This window comes from Amphiura filiformis, chromosome 17, assembly GCF_039555335.1.
Source record: "Amphiura filiformis chromosome 17, Afil_fr2py, whole genome shotgun sequence".
In the NCBI taxonomy this organism is placed as follows: Eukaryota; Metazoa; Echinodermata; class Ophiuroidea; order Amphilepidida; family Amphiuridae; genus Amphiura; species Amphiura filiformis.
The window spans coordinates 40,306,674-40,333,062 of record NC_092644.1 but is presented as its reverse complement, the minus strand read 5'-3'; the positions used below and the strand labels follow the sequence as shown (position 1 = coordinate 40,333,062).

General features: G+C 37.3%; 2 long non-coding RNA genes across 2 annotated transcripts; one reads left to right on the top strand and one right to left on the bottom strand.

The window, feature by feature from the left end:
* Window positions 1-1,922: 1,922 nt before the first annotated feature.
* Window positions 1,923-6,156, bottom strand: LOC140137790 (uncharacterized). Its single transcript, XR_011856899.1, has 4 exons — window positions 5,909-6,156; window positions 4,111-4,233; window positions 3,185-3,312; window positions 1,923-2,106 (listed from the first exon to the last, which is right to left on the bottom strand). It is a non-coding gene; the product is annotated as an uncharacterized lncRNA (long non-coding RNA).
* Window positions 6,157-8,939: 2,783 nt separating this feature from the next.
* LOC140137789 (uncharacterized) lies at window positions 8,940-25,821 on the top strand. The gene is made up of 3 exons (XR_011856898.1): window positions 8,940-9,172; window positions 21,499-21,683; window positions 23,258-25,821. It is a non-coding gene; the product is annotated as an uncharacterized lncRNA (long non-coding RNA).
* Window positions 25,822-26,389: the final 568 nt, after the last annotated feature.

The following is a 26,389-nucleotide window of genomic DNA, read 5'->3' as shown; positions in this document are numbered from 1 at the left end:
CTAGATTTCAACGAGCATCACAGAATCGATTCTCGTAATGATTCTTGTAAGATTGGGGTGCGAGAATCAAAATCTCTCATTGTATCATACAGTAAGTGCAGTGACTAGGATGGATTTTGATTCTTGCAAACCAAGGCGAAATCTAGGTTTCGACTGTGCTGATTTATACAGAGCCCTCAAGTGACATGGAAGAAAAAACGGGGTCTGAGATAGCCTTGAGATAGCAACTCGGGGTCCAAGATAGTAATTCGAGGCCCGACTTGGTAACTCAGGGTCTAAGATAGTACTTGGGGCCCAACTTAGTACTCGTGCCCAAGATAGTAACTCGTGCCCCGAAATAGGGCCCCAATTTACTATCTCGGACCCGAGTTACTCTTGGACCCGAGTTACTATCTTGGACCCAAGTTACTAAGCCGTACCTCGATTTTTTTTTCTTCCATGTCACTTTGGGGGCTCCGTAGTCAGTGCAGTTGAAATTGCTGCTTTTGGAAGTAAGGCATTTTGTGATTGTGATCCACAGCATCATACCCCCCACTTTTCTCAAAAAAGATTTTTATACCACTGGAAACCTCTGGCAACATTATGTTTATGTACAAAGAATTTCTTGCAGATTAATTTGTTCAGCAGAAATATCATGAAATTTGAATTATGTTCTGGTACACCAGAACAAAATTACAACAAATAATCATGCATACCTATAAATGCAAAATCGGAATCAACTGCAATTTTAGGAATAACCTTTTTGGGAGATATCTACCTAAAAATGATATAAAAAGAGGATGCTAGGATCACTAAAATTGAAAATTAACATTATCTAATTATTGTCCACTGTTTAGTACATACAGGTACATGTATAACCTACACCACATCCCTCTCTTCTAGGTTATTTATTATTTATTTATTACTATAATTCATAGTCTGTAAAATGGGTACATACATGTACAAAAGCCATACGAAGGTTAAGAGGGCATGTGCACGGTTAAAAAAAAAAAAAAAATGGGCGAGTAAGAGCGAGAGAAAATGGCGAGTCAGATAAGTTTAAGATGCCCTGGTCCCTGCAGAGGTTAAAGATTGATCCCTGCTGAGAATACGGGAAGTCGCGCCATTGAGTTAAGATTTGTTGGCAGACGAGTTACGACAAGTCCCATCGATGAGTTAAAATTTACGGCAAGTCCCATCAGCAAGTTATGGCAAGTCTTATCAGCAAGTTAAGATTACAATTTGATTTAGGGTAAAATGGATTTTTTCTCATCATCATGAACCTCAACTATAGAAAAAATATTAAATTTTGTGTACATCGTGGAACATTCAACTACGCTTGTTACTCCGCAACTAATCATGCTAACTACACGCGCATACAATGCTACTCTACTGGCGTCCATATTAGCGAGGCTATCTGCGTGCAACTGCTTACTACGCACAGCCACGCAAAGAGTATGTTCCACGATGTACACAAATTTGATAATTTTTCTATAGTGAAAGCCATTTTCCATTCATCATTACGGCATTCCTGTAACTCTCTTACAGGACTTGATAGCATTGCTGTAGCTTCGCCGATTTGATCGTGTTGTCGTAAATCGCCATTTGGACTTGATGGCTTTGCGTAACTCGCTGGTGGGACTTTGATGGCTTTGTCGTAACTCATCTTTAGCTTACTTTGTGGGGTAATTGAAAAAAACACACCCTAATCTCTGGGGGGGTAACTTGCCTTTTCTTTAACTTCGCTTTTTTTAACTCGCTTTTTTTAACTCGCCTAGTTACCACTGTGTCCAGTATTTGTTGACTTAATTGTAGTCCACATTATCATAATTATATATTATGAGTTCCACTGTGTGGTAAAACATGTTCCAAATTAACAGTGATGGCTAGTGGCTACCAGCTAGCTAGTCCACTAAACCTAATTGACAGGTAGGTGTAGGCCGTAACAGCCATATGTTGACAATGTCTTTTTCTGTCGATAGTTTTCCCCTCGAAGTTAAATTCGCTTGATTTTTAGTTGAAGTGCCGACATTCTATATGGCACAGGCGATTGCTATGGAGCATTTACCTGTCTCTTGCTTAAGCTTGTTGCTGCAGGTGGTTCCTTCCAAGAAGTTCATATTTCATCTGTAAAGAAAAATAACCAAAATATCAATTAAAATATTTAGATTTTAATATTGAACAACCTACAGATCCCCAAAAGTGACATAGAAAGAAAAAATATCTTTGGGCCTGAATTAGTAGCACGGGCCTGACCAGGGTTGTCACCATGACCCAAATAGTACTGGTTAAAATATTGAAGGCAAAGCGTAGCCAGCGAAGCTCTCGCGCCTCGCACTCTCTTTTTAGTTGAACGCTAGGGATCGGGGAATAGGCTTTGAGGGTACCACCCCCCTAAAAAAATGTTCTTCCTCTTTTTATGATGAAATATCATCATCCACTTGAGGAAATATAAAAAAAAAAAAACTTTAAAAAAAAAACTTTAAAAAACCCCCAATTTAGTGAGTGCCAGACAGCCCAGTCCAGCGTGGTGATAACCCTGGGCCTGACTATAAATAAGGGGCCCATGCTACTAAGTCAGATACTATCTTGGGGCTTGAAGTTACTATCTTGGGGCCTGAGTTACTAAGCCAGGCCTAATCCTTTCATCAACCAATATAGCAGTTACTCATGGATTGTCTTTTGGAACTTGAAGGAGAGCAATAAATAGCTCTTCATGAGCCTTCAAGGAGAGCTGTTTCACATGTCAAACATCACTCTCCTATATCAGATTTAAGGGGGTACTACACACCTGGCCAATTTGGTGCCTAATTTTGCATTTTTCTCAAAAATTATAGCACATTTGATACAAGTAAGATATGTATATTATAGGGGCAAGGAGTACAACTACTGCACTGAAAATTCAGCAACTCAAGGCAAGTAGTTATTGATTTATTGATCAAATACTGGTTTTCCCTCATTTTTGACTGTAACTCCACAACTGTTGTTTGTGCTGAAATAAAATTTCCAGTGCAGTAGTTGTAGTCCTTGCCCCTATAATATACATATCTTACTTGTCACAAATGCACTATAATTTTGAGAAAAATGCAAAATATGCACAGAATTGGGCAGGTGTAGTAATTATCTATAAGGAGAGCAGTGAGAGAGCAATGCTCTCACTCTCCTCAAAAGGCAGTCCCTGGTTAATCATAGTACATGTACATACCAGCTTTTTGTTGTACCAGTACTGCTGAGTTCATCACTATACATTCTGATTAAAAGCCACCACCTCCTGAAAACAGTTGCTGCAACGTAACTGTACAGTTCACATCAAGTTGACATCACTGGTATCACCTAGTTGGGAAAATTCAAGAAACAAAATATTAAAATGGAGAAACGTTTTACAAGAACAAGCATGTTTCACTGTGCCTCCAGGTTTCTGAAATTGGGCTGCTCCATGCTGCAAGCCCCAGAGTTACATATATGGGAGGCCTAAGTATGGTACCAATTCAAAATATATTTATGGAAATTGTTTTACCATTTATTTGCACACAAAAGTAAACTGCGGATTTACTGCGCACCTTTTAGATAAAAATTTGATCATTGCATCTGTGTGTGACTTGTATGGCATGCGAGTTGTGTTGGAGATCAATGGTGGTGCATCCGTAGTGTCACGTAGCACACATATTGCAATTTGGCATTTTGCCCATTCATGCCTAAAGGCTAAACTATGATCAGCTCATCATCATGTGTGAGATGGGAGTCAGGACTAACTATAAAAAAATTTTCCGCTTTACAAATGTCAAATTCCGCTTTTTTCCGCCTTGTAAATTTTGCGACAAAAATTTTCACAAAAAAGCCTTACGCCTTAACATTGGAGATTGTCAATTTCAAGCACAAATATCATTTGATTTAAGCATTGCTTGCGACCACCTGCATGGCAGTGCGTGCATGCCATTCTACATACACATATATATCAATACCATGTTGTTTCTTGTTACAAGTCTTATTTGTTCCACCTTATAAAAAACCGCACAAACTTAAGGTGCCCTCAAAGATCATGTTGTCCGCCCGGGGGTGTCTGCATCCCAATTTAAATGCATGAATGTCACTCTCCTCAAAAGGCAGTCCCTGGTTACTCATTGTACATACCAGCTTTTTGTTGCACCAGTAGTACTGTTGAGTTCATCACTATACATTCTCATTAAAAGCCACCATCTCCTGAAAGCAGTTGCTGCAACTGTACAGTTCACATCAAGTTGACATCAGTATCACCTAGTTGGGGAAATTAAAAAGAAATAATATCTTAAAATGGAGAAAAGTTTTACAAGAGGGGCCTCTAGACTTCTCACAAATTCACATAATCATGCGCCAGTCCTGCATTACACAACGCACAACTAGCGTAAAGCATTCATACACTCCTATCAAAGCAGCCAATCAGAAAAGTATGAAACATGCATTGATTGTGTATATTGTGCATTCTCGTAGTCTACGGCAGTGTTTCATGCGTGTTCGTGTCACATAGGATTGATTCATTTTTGAGGCGGGTTTATATTTGGTTCTAATTTCCAACATTTTGAGTGATAATTTGTTACATAAAAAAGTTAAAATTATGTGTTTTTTTCTTGTCGGTATGACATGCGCTTATTTTGGGGGCTTTGGGGTGCCAGCCCCAGGGTAAAATCAGGGGCAGCGAAATTGAAGGGCTGCAAAAACAGGGGGTGGTAAAAACAAAAACAAAGGGGGTGGCAAAAAGAATTAATAAATAAAAAGGCAGAAAAATTTGATAAAGCATACAAATTTTTGAAAAATGTTGCTATACATCAAAATGTGTTGCTTTTAGGGTGCTAGCACCTGAAATCTTTTTTTTTTTTTTTGCTCTTCACTTTTCAAACAACCAGAAAAAAATGGGTCAACCTTTTAGGGCTGTTGAGGAAGGGCAGCAAAATTTAATTTTCTTCAGCCCCGGGTTGGGGCGCCACGGTAGGCCCCTACGCCACTGTATGAAATAGATTAATAAACACATATTACTTAGGCCCTATTGCTCGAGAAATTAGGCAAAATAATGCACTTGCGCTGATGTCGATTCGTCTAATTTTGTCTTCCCCCTTTGGGGCTCATGCATTAGACGCATCAGCATCAGCGCATATGCATTATTTTTCGAGCAGTAAGTAATACGCATTCATAATTACCTATAATTATTGAACCCCAGGCCTTGCCGTTTGACTTTTTTTTTTTGGTGAGTGATTGCTCGCCACCGCTCGCCCCCCCCCCCAAATAAAAGTGTTGATGAAGTAGAGTGCGTTTCAAAAATAAAGAAATTGACATTTTTACCTGAATGTGACCGTAAGAAAGGCTCTACCATTGACATTGTCTACTATAAAGCATATCTACGGATGGTTAATTGTCACTGCACAAATATTTTATCTCGTCACGTCACGTGACAGTGAGGCATGCGTTAAAATAGCCCCTGCGCATGGACACTAAATATTACTCGCTGCTAATCTCACAAAATCAGCCAGCGAATTAAGTGTTAAAACGATTTAGAAAGGTACAAATATTAGTGCCTTTCGCGTGCATTTGAACGTGAATTTTAAAACCGAAACTCTTATTTGAATATACCCCAATAAGTGTATTGTGAAAATTCAACCATTCGCGTACCATCATTCGCGTACCATCAACCACTCGGCTTTAAAATCTAGACAGCAATGCCTGGCGCTCAACTGCGTGCATGCCATATCAAATCGATTGTCATTGATACAGGCATTACAGGTTGTTTATGACTGATGTTTTTTCGTGGCCTGATCCCTTGCCTGGCCTAGCCTACAATATAAGAGTGAATCAGTCATGAGTCACGACACTGCTCTTGTTTACGGTGTAAAAGATGGCCTTATAAACCATGCACACTACACGTGAAAATAATTGAAATAACTTCAGCTTTTATACTTACATTGTTTACCACCAGTGCCACTGCACCGCACCGTGAACGCCGAGGCTGTGCATAGTCAGTGCATCCATGTCACTGTGGTCTGAGCGGGGTCTGTGGCGACGAACTTTCCTTCTCAAAATCAAGTTAAATATTGCGATCTGACGGTGTGCAATGGACTCAATATGTTACAAAACCACAAAAGTTTCACCATGATGACTAAAAATCGTGCAAAGTTGATTATTTTGGTTTAAAAATGGGAAAGTTGTAAAAACTACTAATGGCGGACGCATCAGAAAATTTTTTAAACATCAGCTACCAAATTTGCTGGCAAAGAGGTTTATTCCCTGCATCGGTACTCAGCTGTTTGTTTTCAAGCTCGCTTTATGTGTAGCGAACAAAAGCTACCCAAATCAGCCAAATGTCGGGCTTTAATCAGGGCTCCGTTTGTCTTTATATTCCCATGGTAGCTTCATGAACGAAGAATGGGGCACAATAGTAGCTGAAAGCAATGACGTAATCAAAATCTACTAAATATTCATATTTTAGCATTTTTCACTGCACCAATATTGGATTGCTGAACGATTCAGTCCTCACCATCAGCACAACCCGATGACCGTGCGTAGATGTTGATAGGTAGACTGCTGCCCTCAGTCGGCAACCGTCTGGATTGACGACTGAGAAAACTACGTGGAAAAAAAGTGACGGATTTTGCAACAGGATTCCTGTGGCATAGAGCATGCGCAGTTGTGTCCAAATTGACCTTTTGACCGAGTTTGTTGTTTTTAGAAGTTCAGAGCGCGATCTTGTCACAGCGGCGCGGTACAGCGACGCGGTACGCGGGCGCCGCTAGTCAGTCGCGCTACGGCGCACAACTGAAGTTGCATTGAATAGTTTTCAGAAGTCCGTCATGATATTAGCTGTAAGATAATCAGTCGTCACTACGAAGCATACACAGTACATGCGAAGTGTAGACGGCTGATTGGAATTAGTCTAGTTGATAGGACTGGAGGATTCAGTCTAAGCACTTTCTGGCAGGATTCCTGCCATTTGAGCGTGCGCAGTAGACCCTCCCTCGGGTCCGTGGAGAACGACTGGTAATGTAGATTACATAGCATTAAAAATCAACCCAATACACGGACCCTCCCAGTCTGTAGGCAATTTGACTTCCAGCTCCCACAAACTGCTGGAAGTTCACTTTTACGGATTTGGAGTCACGCAATCTTTCTATATACCACGTCCATGTTTTCACTACATTAACGTTTGTGTAGCGACTAAACAACGATATTGTATCCGACCAATCAACGCAGCTTGGCAGCGGCGGGGATATTTGAAAAGGCTTCCCTAGCTAAATAATGTGCAAACATTTGCAAACCGCACGCGATAATGTACATAATATGGACAATAGGCCTAAGTCCGAGTCAGTGGTTGCCTTTTTATTATTGCGCGTACCATGGGTCTATCAGAAGCGTGCCACTTGAGCTCAATACCTATCAGTTGTTGACAATTGTCCCATCCGATCTTGCGTCACATCCCGCGGCAGAGCTTTGTGCTACCATATTTGAATTGAAACTGGGGCGGGGCTTTCGTAATTGACATCGGAATCACCGTGCTTCGTTGAACGAATATTTGGAAGTGAGATCTCTAAGGGACGCACCATTAGATATTATCGGGGGGGCTAGGTAGTTTGGGTCAGGCAGAAATTTTTTTTTTGGCCGCCGAAGGCGGCGAAATTTTTTTTTTTTTTTTTTTTTTTGAGGCAAAATTTTTTTTTTTTCGCGCCTTGTAAGCGAAGTTATATTTTTCAATTTTAATGTATACCTTTATACATAGCTGGGTAGGGGAAATTTTTTTTTTTTGCTCATCAATGAGGCAAAATTTTTTTTTTTTTACTCATCAGTGAGGCAAATTTTTTTTTTTTTACTCATCAGTGAGGCAAAACTTTTTTTTTTTTTTTTTTTCCTAGCCCCCCCGATAATATCTAATGGTGCGTCCCTAACAGATTGGACCAGTCTCGGAATCAGCGCTCAATGGACTTTCGCGTTCACTTATAATACGAGTATATTTCTATATTGCTGCATGGTTGACTGTGGTGGGTGTAATTAGTGGCGTCGATTTGTGGATGAAGAGGAATGGGTTTTTGGCATTGAAGAAAATAAGGGGGGAGTTGGCATTTTTTTTTCATAAGGCATTACGTAATTATTTATTGTTACATTATCCAGAGATGGAACCGAACCGAGACTGGGGGCCAGTCTACGTGCGCAGTAGTGTCCTGTTTTGTCATAAATATCAGCGGTACAGGTTTATTGTGCCGGGATCGTGTCATCACACACGTGAAGTTGTTTACATAAACTGTGTCGTTGGTGATCGTAATTTAACCATTTAATCATGTATTTCATGATTATTTTGGAGGAATCACTACATTTATTTGTTCAGAATAGCTTCATCAAAAGGGCATGCAGAACCCCGGTGCAGAACCGGCCGGGTAAGGGCTTGTGTTTTCAGACACAGATATGATCATGTAGGCCCGGGCATGTAGGCCGAATGCAAGTTTTCATCTACCGTCAACTTAGTCAGGTATTAATTATGGATGATTATCCGAGAAATATCTTTGTCAAACCAAGAGCTGTAGGCATTCCTGTATTGTTTGTGATATTTGTACAATGTGTGAAATAAAATACGTTTTTAACATATATTATGTGTGAATCTGTCTGATTTTTTTACTCTTTCTGATGTTTTAATAAATTTATAATTAAAAGACACAACAAAATATTGTTAATTCCACCGTAAATGATCGTTTTAAAATGGTATTCATTTACTTGCCTCTCTCCCCCTGAGAAAAATATCCTTCCGAAACGCCACCACTTTTCTGATTTTCGCGACACTATATACACGTAGTAAACGACCAAAACACGATACGATTCAATCGGATCATGATAACATGCATATTCATGATCGATAAATGATATATTATTCATAAGTAGTGTTTATTTCCGCATATTAAATAGAGAGGGGTGTGCAACACTCGCCGATTGACCAATCAGAGACCCGCATTATCACCTTTCAATTCTGACGACAATGTCACACCGATGACCTCTCAATAATTTGTGTGATTTGCGTGACCTCGAAATTCGAACGCACTTTCACCCGCGATTTTTACAATTTCTTGCCGGAAATGGGACTGGAGCAGGTGGGAGTTTCACTTTGTTTACAAGTGAAATGCGATGCAGATTGCGATCGTGAACAACCGAACGGATGATGTTTAATTTTCTTAATTTTGTGACTTTTGTGAGTAATACTGTATATTCCAAATGAATTCACTGGGGGACTGATACATGAAAATACAAATAACCAACTGAGTAAATTTCACCGAACTGAATAAAATCATGAAATTGTTCAGGGACACTGACAAATTTCAGTACAATACATGACACTCCGATGTAAGCTTACTTACAAATATTAGTGATAAATATAACATGATTATTATGGAAATGCCACCGGCCATGCGCCGCGAAATCGACGGCATTCACAATTCTACAGATCCTGTCATCATGGTCATGCATGGGCCCAAGCCGCCTGGCACAGTGGCATACTCCCCCGCATACCATGCTGAATGCATGCATTTTGGACATGGTAGGCCGGAAACAGGACGGTTCGCACCCTTTCAATTTCGGACCCGTGCACTTTCGCCCCCTTTCAATTTCGCACCCGTGCACTTTCGCCCCCTTTTTAAACCGCGGGTAATGTACTGCTGTTGATTGATGATGCACGATCGATCGCTTCAACTCCCGGCGGTACAGTGGGGTGTTGTATGTGTATAGTATTGGTTGAGTGTTGATTGTCTGTGTTTGCAGTACCGGTACTGGGTCCAGCGTGTACAAAAGCAAATAGTATGTTGATGGACTCTCCGGTTCGATTGAATTTAATAGGCCTATATTATTACGATATATTAAATGTGCTTCGACTAAAGATTGGTATTCATTATGTTTTTGATTTGTTATTTTGTTTTACTTAGGCCTATTTTATTTTATTTCATTTCTATTTTATTTTATTTTAAGCCTATTAATTATTTTTATTATATTATTATTATTATTATTATTATTATTATTATTATTATTATTATTATTAGAATTATGTTACCTTATTAGTACTTTATAATAGGCTATATAATTTAGTATTCAATTATTTATGGCCTATAAAGTATAAAATTTATAGGGCCTAATATTGATATGGCCAAAAATATGATGGCTTATAATTTATAATTTTATCCCATCTTTAATTATGTTGCCGAATTGATCTTCTTTGACATGACACTAATGGAAAAAAAATATTTAGCAAATTTCTCAAATGCGCACAAGCAAAACAAATGCCTGCAGCAGCTTTTTGCGATAATGCTGTGCCGACTTTCACCACCTTTCTTCACCATGAGTATTAGCTGCCACTAGTACGCAAAGCGCCAGGCGTGACATGGGTTCAATCAATGCAATGGTAGCCTCACGGTGACTAGGCAGTAGCACGCATATATTAGTCCCAGAACACACCGCGTGCGGATCGATTGCTTGACAAGTCTCCGCGCCACGCGGCCGCGTGACTGTATAAAGTGTGACTCCTTCAACCCATTATGTAATGAATGACGTACGCGAAAGCGCCGGGTATGGTGTGAGTCCAATCAATGGTAGGGTACCGTAAACAGACACGCAAAAGTGCCATATGCCTCTTGACGCACGATCGTAAAATATTATTAATCAGGAAAGTTTTCTGTTCGTTTTAATGAGAAATGTAAATAATGAACCAAATGTTTTAACCTTTTAAATTGCAGAAAAAACACGTGTTTACAATGTCCGAGAACAGCAAAAGTACAAGGTGCATATGGCTAGTTTTGGGCAGGAATAAACACTAGGTCCTCAGTTTGCATTTGGTAAAATATGAGACTTGCCATTAAACTTTGATAGAAATAGGACGTCGTATGGGAGTCACCGTCTTCAGTATCAGTTTTCAGATTTTCCGTTTCCTTACGAATGATGACGTTTTCTCTACATCTTAGCTCACGAATCGTTAAAGTTTCACACGTGAAACTTTCTCAAAACAAACTAGTACTAATGAATGAGTATTTCAGGGGTGACACACCCTTTCCGTTCTCCTAGAGTGAGCCATCGGTTTACATTTTGACGTCCTGCCATCCCCCTCTCTCCCACCTATTTTAATCTGTAAATGATTGACATTTATGTGTTCATGATTCATTTTGTTTACTGGCCTGTCAATCACGGACTCATTATGACGATGCTTTATTAACACCACGGCACATCTTATATCTTAATCTGCTAAATATGCCGACAATTTTAAGGCAGGATGTTTGAACTCGAAGATGTCAATAATGTAATATAGCATCTATTTCTTAGATAATAAAGATCGTGTAAAGGAGATGAATTTCTTTCTTTATTTTTCTTTTCTTTTTCCTTTTTTTTTCGTTTTAATAGTGCCTTTTTTCTTCTTTTTTTTAATCAAGAAAGCTGCTTTGTCTTTTGAACCCTGTTTTGTTTTTGGATGTTGCTGCACATAATAAACAGTTTTAAACAATCAATTTATTTCTATCAATTAGATTTGTTCAGTTCATCTTAATTTCTTTGGATTTCGTTTTTTCTTTCCCTTTCTTTCTTTATTTCCTTTCTTTCTTTTTTTCCTTTCTTTCTTTTTTTCGTTTGCATGATCAGGCTATAGGGGTCCGACGCATAAATGACATATATCTTAAAGGAGTATTTCGTGATCCTAGTATCATCTTTTTATGATATTTTTTAGTAGACATGGTAGATATGCTTGAAAAAATCTTATTCCCAAAATTTCAGTTGATTCGATTTTGCATTATGCGAGTTATGCATGACTATGTGTATTACACTGCTCCATAGGCCACTGTTGTAATTTCGTTCTGGTACACCAGAACGTAATTCAAAATTGACGATATTTTTGCTAGACGAATTAAATCTGCAAGAATTATTTTTTGGACATAAACATTATGTAGCCAGAGAAAAGTGAGGGGATAATAATAATAATAATAATAATAATAATAATAACTTTATTTATACACGGTAAAATATGTTCAATACAATATTGATCTTCCACATGTCCGTGTGGATATTAAAACATTACTAAAATATAAAATATAAAAGTTTGTTAAAAGATAATTATAATGCAAAAATGTACATAGACTAATACAATATTTCACTAAGAGACAAAAAATTTATAATAAATGAATATGATAAAAATAATCTGCATTCATCCTCATATCATTGTTATTCTTCTTATTATTATTATCATATTATTATCATTATATTATATTATTAAATAAACTTTGTTTATATTATTAACATTGTTATTATTATTATCATATTATTATTATTATCATCATATTATATTATTAAATTAACTTTGTTTATATGTTTTGTGTTACCCCCCATTGGATGTTGTGTCATACTTTCATTGTTTTTAATTTTTTTTATTGCTTGTTGACACTTGTATCCTTTTGGATCCATCCTTTGGTCGTCAGTTGGAACAAATTTTCACTGTTTTTATACATATTATAATTAATAATTAAATAATTATAAATTTATTATTATTATTACTATTTATTATTATTACTATTTTTATCATTGAATTCTAATTATTTCATTATTTTGGGTAAGCCTGCTGCTAAAATATCTGGCCTGTAATATATACTGAGAAAAAAAAATCGTTCCTCTATTTTGTTATAAAATATCCTTTCTTTCCTTCCTTCCCGGGTTTATCATGACTTAATAAGTGCATGCCCGACGGCCCCAGCACTATAAACATACTACGGCGCACCGCCGGGAGGTCAAGCAATCGATCGTGCATCAATCAACAGCAGCACAATACCCAGCGGTATAAAAGGGGCGAAAGTGCACGGGTGCGAAATAGAAAGGGGGCGAAAGTGCACGGGTCCGAAATTGAAAGGGTGCGAACCGTCCAGCATTCGGTAGGCCTACCCCATAGTACGTACAGCTGCCACAGAATAGTCTGTAGGTATCCCAGGCAAACCCATTTGCTAGTCAGGGAAATTCGCCGAGACGGGGGCCCAAACACAATATGCATACGGTATTTCATGTATTTACATAGAAATTTGAATTTTTTTCGAGAATAGGTCAGTGAAGGAAACCTACATAAATATGTTTTCTATACTTCACTTGACCCATGAATATATATGATTTTTATGGTGATAATCAAAGTCGCACATGGAATTTTAGAGGATTTTGATAGCAGTTCCATTAAAAAAGCTGCTATCGCCATGAGACTAAGATCTAGAAACACCCCTAAATGCCGTTTTGGGGGATTTTGCTAGCAGAATCTTTTTGATGAAAGTCAATCTTTGACAAGATGTAACTTTGTTACGGAAAGTGCTATGACAAAAATGTTGTCAGTTTTGGCTTTCTTTACTCAAGGGCTTTAATTTGATATGTAAAATGATGCAGTTTGATGGCAAATTTGAATTCACCTAGCAGGGTTTTCTTTAACGCACAAAACACACGTATTTACGCATTCAGGCACTTTTCTGACTCCTTCAAATCCCTAGTTCCAAAGTCCAATGCGTACAAAATCTTGAAAAAAACGTCGCGTTCAGATATTGCAAGAATTGAATAGAGAAACACCTGATATTGTGTATTTATTCTCGGCTTCATTGGCATTTAGGACCTATACTTCCGATATGTATACAATCTAAAGGCTTTATGGACCGGCATTTCACAATTTTCAGCTTTTCAACTGTTCAAATTTAAATTTTACACAGTAATAGTGCCAAAATGGTCCACCAAATCGCTTCAATTAGGTCTTCATTTTGCAAAATTGTCCAAGTTCTAAGGGGGGAACATCACCCTGCGCAGTAGCGTAGCCAGCGGGGGGGGGGGCAGGTGGGGCAGAGTGCCCCTCCCCCTGACAAAAAATGAAAGAAAAAGTGCCCTCTGACAAAAAAAAAATGAGAGAGAAAATCAGGAGGGCAAAGGAAAAGAAAAGGGCAAGGAGCCCTTTTCTAGCAAAATTCAGGGCCAAAATAGTGTAAAATACAAAAATTTCCAGGCGCTACTGGCCACAAATTGTTACAATAAAGCCCTTTTTTGCTTGATAATGGGCGAAAATAGTGTAAAATACCATTTTTTTCGCGCTAAGCACGCACATCATCCCAATAAGGCCATTTTCGGGAAGCTCAAAGACATACGGTCTCTATGTATTGTATGATGCAACTGCAATTTTTTTCGTCTGTTCCCCCAAAATTTTATTTTGCCCCCCCCCTGACCAAGAAAGCTGGCTACGCCCCTGACCCTGCGTAGTTGATAAACAAATGGCCACTTTCACTTCTGCTTTCGACATTTGCCAATTTATGTTTAACTCAATTTATAGGCCTACCATAATAGGGAAAACTTGCCGTCCACGACATGGACTGCTCATTTCACAAATGTTCGGCTTTTTTAAACTAAAATTTTACACATTAATATTGCCAAAATGATCCACCAAATTGCTTCAAATTAGGTCTTCATTTTGCAAAAGTTTCATACTTCTCAGGGAGCATCTTTAAATATTATTATTTTCTTCTAAAATTTCCCCCACCCCCTTCTGAAGTATAGTGAATCCAGCACCTTTTGGAGAAAGAATACGTTTATGGTACAACAAATTTTGCCATTTTGAAGCTTAACTGTTGAAATATGGTGCAAAAATGGAATAAATTCGTGAGAAGCGCGCAAAAATGTGCACTTTTGGGGCTAAAATGGCCAAATATGAGGTTAATTTGGTCAGAAACCCACATACAGGCGTCAACATTGGGGGATGATTGTATGGACCATCCCCTGGCAAAATATTGGGGAGATCCCCCACCCCACCCCAATCCGGATCTACGCCTATGGCTCCAAAAACACACATATTGTTAAAAATGTCTTCAAAAATAATATTATAAAAATACCCCTTGGGCAATGTTTTTGACTCCTTCAGAGGATTCAATCACAATTGAAAGGGTCAAAAAAATTTGAAAATACCCCTTCAGCAAAATGTTTAAAGAAAACCCTGTCACATAGCATACCTATAGTCTGTCATGCCCGACTGTACATCATGACATGTATATGACTGCCGCAATGCAATGATGATTAGTATTATGAAAGTATACATTTTCAGGAAGGAAATAATAAAAGTTGTGATTATGAATGACTACAATTTACAAGATCTAGGATTCAGGATTGGTGTTCTTTGAAAGATTGTAGAACAGCCAATAGGTTCAGTGGGTTAACCATCCTCCACAAGGCTAAGAGGGTCTCCTGCCCCTGCCGGTTGATAAACAAGGATTGCTATAATTATTCGTTCTGGCCAAGAACAGTTCAAGATTGGAACAAACTACCCTACCACATCACCACGATACAAAACTCCAAAGAATTCAAGAATCAAGCAACCAACTACACTACAAAAAACAACCTGTATTAAAGCCATAATGTGAGATTTGCTCCACAGCAACGCCCTCAATTTTTTTTGAATTTCTACTTTTTGCACCATTGTAATGGCCATTGGTGTATATGCCCTGTGAACGACTATAAAGCCTGAACTTGAGTGCTTTTAATTACATTAAAATTTATCATTTATTTAAACCGGGTCACCCCGGTTTTATTCTGAGCTCATCGATCGAGTACTGAATAAATACGTCTCCTGCGTGTGTATATTGAATCATCGAATGACGTACTGTATAAACTGTATGCATATATACATGTACCTTGGAAGAACGTCTTGTTTGTACATCCCATCAGCTGCGTGTAGCTCCATCTATATAAATAATACGATTGGCAAGATTATACATTATTGTAGGCGCTGTACGTCAACTTGACGCATAAACTGTGTATATCGCTATTCAGGCCTTGCCGCTTGAGGCGAAACGATCGCTCTCGCCGCCTTCGCCTAAACTTCTAGTGAGCGATTTTCCACTCGCCATAGACACTAAATATCACTCGCTGCAAATCTCTCAAAATCAGCCATTGAATCAGCCATTTCAGCATTAAATCGAGTCTGCCCTCTCAAAGCGGAAAAAGTCACAAATTTTAGCCCGCTTCGCGCGCATTTCAACATAAATACATAAATACCGTATTAAGACCGAAGCTCTATTTTATTATTATACCCAAGTGATATTTGTGAAAATTCGACCACTCGCTTACCGTGCTAGCGAGTGATTAACCACTCGCCTTTAAAATCTAAGCGGCAAGGCCTGCTATTTGTCTTTAATCGTCTTGTTTGAATCCCATTAGCTGTGTGAAGCTCCCGATAGGCGCTTTCTCTGCTTTACCTCATTTGCGCTCTCTCCGTTTTACCTCATTTGTTTGGCTCGAAATTAAAAGGGGTCAATGTGATCAGTAGCTATTCAATGAAAACTGACATTTAGATATGGTCATTTTCACAGTAAAGGGTGTAACTTTTGATTTTTAGGGTCAAAATTTCAAACCACTTAAATATGTTTCTGTTTACTGAAATCATGCATAGAAGCAACTTAAATTCCAGTAAAATAATGTTTCAAGGCTTAAACCTTTTGATTCCTAATAAAAAAATTTACATCTCCATAACATTTTGGTTAAAATCTAAGAAAAAATGTATTTTACATAACGTCAGAAAACATTGACATGAAAGCTGTCATACATGTGAAATCCCATTCCAAAGTAAGTCAACAGATATAAGTTAAATTTTATACCATGTTTTGCTATGTTTGTAATTGCAGTTTTGAAAATTTTTAACATCAAGTGTCATTTACAATGGAAATTTCCAAACCTGAAACATATTTTTTAAGTTTTAATTGGGTTCCTTAAATAATTTGAATGTCTAACTTCATGTACAAATACTACTTGATGAAAGGAACCTCCCAGCCAAGTTTCACAGAAATTGGAGTTATTTTTTAGAATTGGCAATTCAAGCGATTTGTGTTTCGGAGGCTTCAGTTAACAACACAGGTGATCATTAAAGTAAAATATTTGGCTAACTACTACAAGTTGACATAAAAAAATAGGTAAAAAATATCACAATTACCCATTTTCATGCTTTGCTTCTAAGTATTGAATTTCAGTTGTGACAAAAATTAAATTATCACAGCAAGTCATTTTTTTTTGTTTGAGGCTTCATGTTAACAATTGTTAAACATTGCAGAAGTAGTTTTTTGAAAACAGCAGTGTTGGGATCATCTAAGCTGTTATTTTCTTGTGTGTATTGAATCAATGATTCTATGCGGCAGATATTGTAGATTTATCACATGTTAATTTTTTCACCCATTTGTTAAGTGTGGTGTTTTTTGCATGTGAAGCCTCCGAAACAGACTTTTGTGGGTATCAGTATATTTTTCAAACATTAACCATAATGTCAAATTTTTTTTTAATTTATGACATTCTGCACATATCAAGTAATAATTACAATGCAGATATCAGTATGAAACACACCAATTTAGATATGCATAGATGATAATTAATCTTATTGTTGTTTGGAGGCTTCATTTGTTTCGGAGGCTTCAATTGTTAACGGAAAGTTTGTATTGGGTCCCATTTTCAAACGGTGATATTTATCTCCACGATTTAAAAACATGTGACTTGAGGATCTACTTTGCTACATTTTGATAAATAGATTGGATGAGCTCTTTTATTTATATTTGCACAAGCTTGCTGAACAGTTTGTTTCGGAGGCTTCAAAAGTTAACGGAAAACGGCTCTTTGAAGTCAAGATTTTATAAAAATTTTGAAAGCTTGCAAATCGACTAATTTTTGTTACCCATTTCAAGTTAAGATAACAACTATTATGAATCAAGAAGAAGTGAAGAAATAACCAAGAATTATGAACCAAAGCTACACCCACAAAGTTTGTTAACAATTGTTAACGGAAAATGAAGCCTCCGAAACAACAAATATCGAAGTCCGGTTCTCAAAAATACAGAGCTGTTCACAATTAAATCTAATGTGGCAGTGTTTACTGAACATATGACTGTACATTCAGGATAAGAAAAATTATCCATGAACTAACTGAAGAAAACACAGGGTTTTACAAAAATGTTACTGTTTTTTATAGTTTTTCAAAATGGCAAGATTAGGTACATTTAAGCTAAAAACTGAACGCAGTAACTCCCAAAGCTGATTATGCTACCCAAGGTAGCTGCTAACTAGATGACTTATGTGGCCAAAAATCATGGAATTCTGTGGCTTTATTAGAATACTACGGATTAAAATGTTAAAAATCCAAAGTTACACCCTTTACCGTGAAAATGACCATATAGGAATCTATTTTTGATGCAAATCACACATTGCTTTAAGGGGGTACTACACCCCTGCCCAATTTTGTGCCTATTTTTGCATTTTTCTCAAAATTATAGCACATTGGGAACAAGTAAGATATGTATATTATAGGGGCAAGGACTACAACTACTGCAATGGAAATGTTATTTCAGCACAGACAACAGTTGTGGAGTTACAGTCAAAAATGAGGGAAAACCATTATTTGATCAATAAATCAATAACTACTTGCTTTGACTTGCTTAATTTTCAGTACAGTAGGTGTAGTCCTTGCCCCTATATACATTTTTTTTTCAATCACTCTTTTAGAAGCAACCTTAAATTTGGACAGTACTAAGGACATTTTATAATTGTTATTCACTCATTTTATCTATTAAAGTCATAATGTACGATCTTATATTTTATGAATTTGGTTAATTTTTTTCAAACCTGATCTTTTGGCATATTTGTAATTTTTACACATGTCACAACTTGCACCTAAATGGAATCAGCCAAATTTGTTGTGTTTGTAGGTAAACAGAGCAAAGTTCGACATAAAGTCATAATTCAAGAAATTATGACTTTATGTCCTCCCATAGAACTGCGTGTTAAACAGCCAAAATAACAAGCAGTGTTTCTTTCACTTTACCTCGTTATTTCAGCTCAAAATGGACAGAAACCATTCCCGATAATTATCACTAGTATTATTTCAGCATTTTGAGTATATAATGACAAATTTTAAATTTGAACGAAATTGTACATTAAGCCTTTTATGCAATATTTGATAAAAAAACACAAAGTAGTTACATTCAAATTCAGTCCAAAAACACACAATTTTTATGCCTCCACCGCGAGGCATACTGTTTTTGCAATGTCCATGCTTCCGTCCGGATGCTGTATCTCGGGCATGGATGGGCGGATTGACTTCAGATTTTCAGGATAGGTGGGTCATGGTCAGAAACCATGGATACTTTTTTTTGGGTGGGGTTGATGGTCATATATTGAGGTCAAAGGTCATTTGAGGTCAATTTGTAAATTTGGTCTCATATGAACAGTTCAAATCCTATGGGCATGAGGCTTGGTGGGTACAGTCAACATTTAAAGCCAAATTTTTGGAAGGTCATTTTGGGGTCATCTGGGGTCACCCAGGGGTCATCTGAGGTCAAATTAGTAAAAACTGTCATATGGGCATGGAACTTGGTGGGTACAGTCAACATTCAGGGCCAAATTTTTGGAAGGTCATTTCGGGGTCATCAGAGGTCATCTAGGGGTCATCTGAGGTCAAATTAGTACAAACTATCATATGGGCAAGAAACTTGGTGGATACAGTCAACATTTAGAGCCAAATTTTTGGAAGGTCATTTTGGGGTCATCTGGGGTCACCCAGGGGTCATCTGAGGTCAAATTAGTAAAAACTCGTATGGGCATGGAACTTGGTGGGTACAGTCAACATTCAGGGTCAAATTTTTGGAAGGTCATTTCGGGGTCATCAGAGGTCATCCAGGGGTCATCTGAGGTCAAATTAGTACAAACTATCATATGGGCAGGAAACTTGGTGGATACAGTCAACATTTAGAGCCAATTTTTTAGAATGTCATTTTGGGGTCATCTGGGGTCACCCAGGGGTCATCTGAGGTCAAATTAGTGAAACTGTCATATGGGCATGCAACTTGGTGGGTACAGTCAACATTCAGGGCCAAATTTTTGGAAGGTCATTTTGGGGTCATTGGAGGTCATGTAGGGGTCATCTGAGGTCAAATTAGTACAAACTATCATATGGGCAGGAAACTTGGTGGATACAGTCAACATTTAGAGTTCAATTTTTAGAAGGTCATTTTGGGGTCATCTGAGGTCACCCAGGGTCATCTGAGGTCAAATTACTAATCGCCCATGGTGGAGGCATCCCAGTCGACGCCTTGCGTCGAAAACCGCGACGTTTCTAGTTTTCCTTAAGGTTGGTCTCATAACTGCTAAATTTGTTGGTCTGAAGTATATAAAAGTATACATATTTAGAATGGCCAAGACTTGAGAAGTTTATCCGTGAGGTCAAATTTGGGCCAAAATGCCATTTTTGGCCCAAAATCCCAAAAATAACGGTTTTGGTCCACTCCTTTTTCGTTCAACGTAACAAAAAAATTCTTGGGCAACGATTTTTTTGTTATTTTATATTAATTTTTAAAAACTAGATAAAAATATCTAGGAGCCGCTTTTTAATTTTTTTTAAATTTTGACCAACTTCGAGAAATTTGCACCAAAAATGATCAAAAAATTCATAAAAAAGGGCAACCAAACAATTTACTTTGGCCTCACTAAATTTTGATACTCCTACTTCTATTTTTGTTTCATTTCATTAGAAATAGTTATTGAAATCTTTAAAACTATAGACCCAATTACAGCAAAAGTATACATAATTTGGAAAGCTTATGTTCCAAGCAATGCAACTGTGCAAAATGGAAGTTGGTATTCAGGGTGTGTAAGAAAAAATATAATGTGATATCATGAAAAAACCCTGGTTTTACTTGATAATTTATTGCATTTGCTATTTAGTACTTGTATGAATGAAACAACTCATAAGAAATCTAATTTTGTTACAGGTTACACTATGAGCTTTAATAAATTGTATTAAGCTACTTGCAGTTCGCCATTATGCACTATGTGTGAGGGGAGAGCCTCGAACTGGAAGCATACATGAATGGGAATTGAACTAGTCATAACGTTCTGTGTAAGGTTACATAATTCTTCCTTTCATGTATGCTGCCAGTTCGAGGCTCTCCCACATATAGTGCATAATGGCGGAACTGCAAGTAGCTTAATAGTTAATTAACTATGCAATGAATAACTAAAGTGGTGACTGGTGATACAGGGTGTAAAATAATAAGTAAGTTCCTGCACTTACGGGCTCGAATAGCAACATTTGCACAGTATTTTTTGTGGGATAAAAATCTTGTGAATTGGACAATCTTTAGGGACCGTTCACAAACACTTGTAAGGGGGGCCTGATGCAAAAAAATTTCATCATGAAAATTTTTGGGCCCCCCCCCCTTTACAGACCTCAAAAATTTCAGGGCCCCCCCCCCCTTAATTTTGACATGAAAATTATGGGTCAACCCCATAGAAAAGCATATAAACTAAAAAAATTCCAGGAAAATTTGTGGTAATTTTTTCAGGGCCCCCTTAGGAGGGTCAAAAATTTTCAGGCCCCCCTTTTTTGCATCAGGTCCCCCCTTACAAGTGTTTGTGAACGGTGCCTTAGCTTGTTTTCTTTGTTGAAAGGGATTCAGTGCAGAGTGTACTTCCATCATGTATTTAATATTCAATTTCCTGTAAATTTCATGAATACAGGTAACAGTATCATCAACGACAGGCATAATCATGGTCAACCAGAACCAGCATGATGACAGTACATTCTATCTCAGTTGAGCTGTTGAGAATGAACATCTGCAGGGACTTGCTATACTTGCTATACTTTAAATCATGGATGATGACTTCTGTTCAAAACAGAAGCAGAGAAAGAATACATGCAACAGGTAATTTATTTATTTATGTTTTTTTTGGGGGGGGGTTGTGAAGACAAGCATGACAGTGGCATATTTTCTGCTCAAGTTTGTCTGTAGCACTGTATGATGTGTCATGGAGTTACTGGAGGGAGGCCTGGGACACATTTGAACAGTAAAGCGGAATGAATGAATGAATCTTATCTCCTTAAAATAAACCAAATACAATGAAATTTAAGGCTGTGACCTATCGGGTAATGGCGTATTCGGGTACCGAGGTGAATTTCGGCGTGTAACATGGTACCAGTATCAAACATATTTTTTTAAGTTATTTATTTTTTCGGCTTTGTAGTGTCCCTGGACCTAGAGCTAATTAAATGCTAGGATCATTCAATTTTCATGGCTGACTTATTAAAAAAAATGTAGGCCTATGTCATATTGAATAAATTTGTACTCATACAGGGTTTGATTTACTTTGAAAAATGTGCATAGCAATTTTTTAGTGAAAACCTTATTTAGGTGATGTTCTTATAATATAAGCACATGTTTACATTGTAAAAAATTGCTATACAAGCTGAAATTTGTGTAGCAGGTTGTCCAAAATGGGGAGCATTTTGCTCCACGACACCAGTTAAATAGAACCCTGTACTCATATGTCATACTCTATTAATGATTTCAAAATTGATACAAATTCAATGAATGAATAAGTCAACAATGAATTATCCTAGCATTTAGCTCTAGGTCCAGGGCCACTACAAACCCAAAAAAAAATAAATAACTTTTTTTTTTTTTTAAATTTGGGTAATCCGTAAATGGAATTTATATCCGGGTAGGGAAAAATTTCATGCCATTTTGAAGCTTAACTGTTGAAATATGGTGCAAAAATGGAATAAATTTGAGTAGTGCAAAGAAATGTGCACTTTGGGGGCTAAAATGGTCAAATATGAGGTTAATTTGATCAGAAACCCACATATAGGCATCAACATTGGGGGGATGATTGTATGGACCATTCCCCAGGCAAAATATTGGGGGGATTTAACCTTATCCCCCTGGGATCTACGCCTAATCGCCTGTGATATATGTTTTTATTTAATGACTTTTTGTTTATTCTTATCCTTGCATTGCAAGCAAATTAAAAAATATACGATTTTTACGGCGACAGTAGTACTACTTCCAACTTCCAAGCTCTTTCGAGCTCGATCTGATGATGTATACTAGTAGTTATTAGTTTGACAGGATGTACCTTTCTTAGGTTATAGCTGAGAAAGTCAAAGGTCACATTTTTGGTCTAAAAAAAAAAAAATATCAGAGTGCTCTGATTTGGACAAAAGGTGTATCAAAATGTTTGTTTTCATACAATTCAAAATAGGATTTAACAATTTAATGAATAAATCTAGGATGTTTCACTTTCCATGTGTTGCAATAGGTGCAGGTCAATAGGCCTCAATGGTACTTGACCTATTTAGAGAAGCTTGATGTGAATCAAAAAATGCAGTACTTGGTCAACTTGTTTATGGTGTGTGCCAATGTTATACTGAAAATGTCAACACCTTTTGTAAATAGGTTATAATTCCCCCTCTCTCTTTCTCTCTCTCACTGTTTTTCAGAGTCATAGATCCACCATGGATATCCACCCGAGTTCTGATTGATCAGCTCAAGAGAAAAAATTTCCCTGCTTGTGGTATTAGAGAGTGCATGTGATACATTGTTGTTTGCTGCATTCTTTTCAACATCAGCCAGGATGACTTAAAATGCAGGACCTTATGATTATGTCGGCCATCAATGACGTGGAAGCTTCTGATGCTGATGAAGTAGACCTGGTACCGGGACCTGGTCCAGTCCGCTGATGTGACTGACCCTCCATAGTAATAACCAATTGAACTACCCCGCCCCCAGGAACTGAGACATTGTTATCAGCCCTAAGCCCTCGAATTAAGGATCTGAAGGGGCACTGCAACTTTTTAGGGCAAGTTGATAATTGCCTTAGATGTTCACTGAAAAGGCAAGGCAGCACAGCACTTTGTAATATTTCAAGAGGGCATCGTGGCAACTGTTGAAAATTTGAGAAGGGCACCAAGGCAATTTCTCAAAAGTGAAGAAAACACACAAACATAGATAGATAATTTTATATAATGTAGAGGCAGGGCTGGGGCACCGACTGCCTTGGGTAAAGGACATATTTTGAGAGCCAGAAAGCCTTAACCCACAGTCACCTGCTTCCACAAAATGAGCACAAGTCACCAGAACACTAGAAGATCAGTGGCATAACTAGGGGTGGGGATTTGAACCCTTGCCCCCATGAGAAAGGTAAAGTAGGCCTACTTCTGAGAGTTAATTAACCTCATATTTGGTCATTTTAACCTAAACCCTAATTTTTGCGCGTTTTGCGTGCATTTATTCCACTTTTATACCACATGTCACCAGTTTAGTTTCAATATGCCAAAAATTTTCACGCGCATTTGTACCATAAACTTCTTTTGTCGCCAAAAGGTGCTGGACTGCTGGATTCACTATACTTCAAGACAAATTTTCCACCCCATGTCAAAAAGAAATCTACGCCACTGTTGCGGGACACATTCACGGTTTTCTGGTTCTGAACCCTTGATATGTATAATTTCCCATGTATACATCTTGCAAAAGCTCACACAAAAATTTGGAGGGTGTAATTTCATTTCAATGTTGGTCATACAATAGTTTAAAAAAAATACCAAATGTATTCCTCTCATCATGACCTAGTATTTCCTATTTAGTTATAGCAGGAAAATAGGAAAAGGACATATTTTGGCTCAGGGCTCTAAAAATTACATGGGTGACCTGGCAAATAGGTGAAAGCAGGGGGAGTTAGCCTGTTGGACCATGACCTATTGTGTGATGTTATCTACATGCCCAGTATCTATGTTACAAAACTATGCAAACTATCTTTACTTTGATGTATCTATTTATTTAATTTTTACAAACTTCAGACACATTTTATGTCTGTGTAGGGGTGGGTGTATGCGTGTCTATCACGCATGTGTGCAATATGACTTTCCACCTTTTTACCTAGAACTCTCAAAAAAAACTTTCAGTTTATTTCACCACTGCACAAGTGACCATACTGAATTTATGCGAAGTAGGCATTTCATAGACTTTTTAATTTTTTTATGTGAGCTAGCTTTGAGGGGATGGATGCATGTGAAATGGATTGGATTCTGTTGCAATTATTCCAGATTCCAGAAAAATACAACACTAATTTTTTTGAATTAAAGACAATATCTTTGCCAATTGAAATATAGCTAAATCCTAATCCAGAGGTGTAGCCAGGATTATTTATGGTCCCCAAACCCCAAATTTTTGTCCCCCATTTGTCAATTTTTGCTATAGTTTGGCTATTCCCCTGTTTTAATCCTTTAGTTAATTCTAACAATAACATCAATTTTTTTTGTGGCAATTTGAGGGGAAATTAGCCCAAAACATGCAATTGTCCATATTTTCTGTCAATTTTAAATTCTAAAGACATGGTGGAGTCTTAAGTATTCAAAATCTTTAATACAGACTAAGAGTGAGCTCATAATTAAAATATTTTAAGTTAATGTTGATTATTTGGTTATGGTAAAGAACAGAAAATCTGTTTTATAAAAAATAGAATGCAATTAGTCTTTGTACAAGTCTTTGGGCTTGATTGTCACAGCCTATGAAAAATGCCATAAACATGCATTTATTGGCCCTTATTGCCAAAAATTGACCAAAATATTAAAATTTGACTTTCATTAGAACTAAGTAAAGGATTAGGATTTAGGTATGTTTCATTTGGCAAAAAGGGCTACATTTTTCTAGAAAAGGGACTAGTGATGGAGTCTGTTAACCTAGGGGTTATAATTTATAAGGGGGGTCCCAAATTTACAAAAAGTTGGTGTCAATAAAATTGCAACAATAGGTTTGAGTGGATCAACTAAATACTATAGGATTTTCAGATTGAATGATATATAGCAAATGTGTATCTTGTTCATTTGATCAGATCATGGAAGTACTTACTTCCATGATCAGATATTGATTAATCAAAAGTTTTAGTGGTAAAACCTTTTTGAAACAGTATTGCTGTTTGATTAAAATTGATTGATTTATTGGGAAAGTCTATCCTGATCAATAATTTTTTGTACAACAAACTTCATATTTATTAAATAAAGAATTAATTTCCTGAACAATAACCTGGTTTTTGGTGTGAATTTTTTTGCCTCATCATACATGTACATAAGGGTATCAATTAAGCACCATTTCCCCATTTCCTTTTGCCAGCCATCACTATGAGGCTGAGGCTGGTCGACTGCAGATCCGTCGGAACACGCTTTTCAATATGGAATAAATGCTAACCTCATTGTGACATCATCCAAACAGCAAAGTTCATTTCCTATTGAAAAAGCGTTATCCAACGGATCTACAGTCGACCATTCTGCTACCCATGGCTAGAAAATTGTATATCTAAGTTTGTTGCACAACAGATATTTATTATCGTATTTACCAAATTCCACAAACTTCTGGTCTGTGACGTAAACTTTGACATATGTGGGAATTTTCACACAATCTATTAAAGCTCATGTAGTGTTTGTGCTTTGACAGTTTTGAAATACCTTGGGATAGCGGCTTTTTTAAATTTGTGAGTTTTCTCGCAGTCCTATACATGAATGAACATAATTATTCGAGCATTTATTATTTACGTGGCATGTGTGTTAAGCGGTGGGGAAAAGCACAAATATTAATGT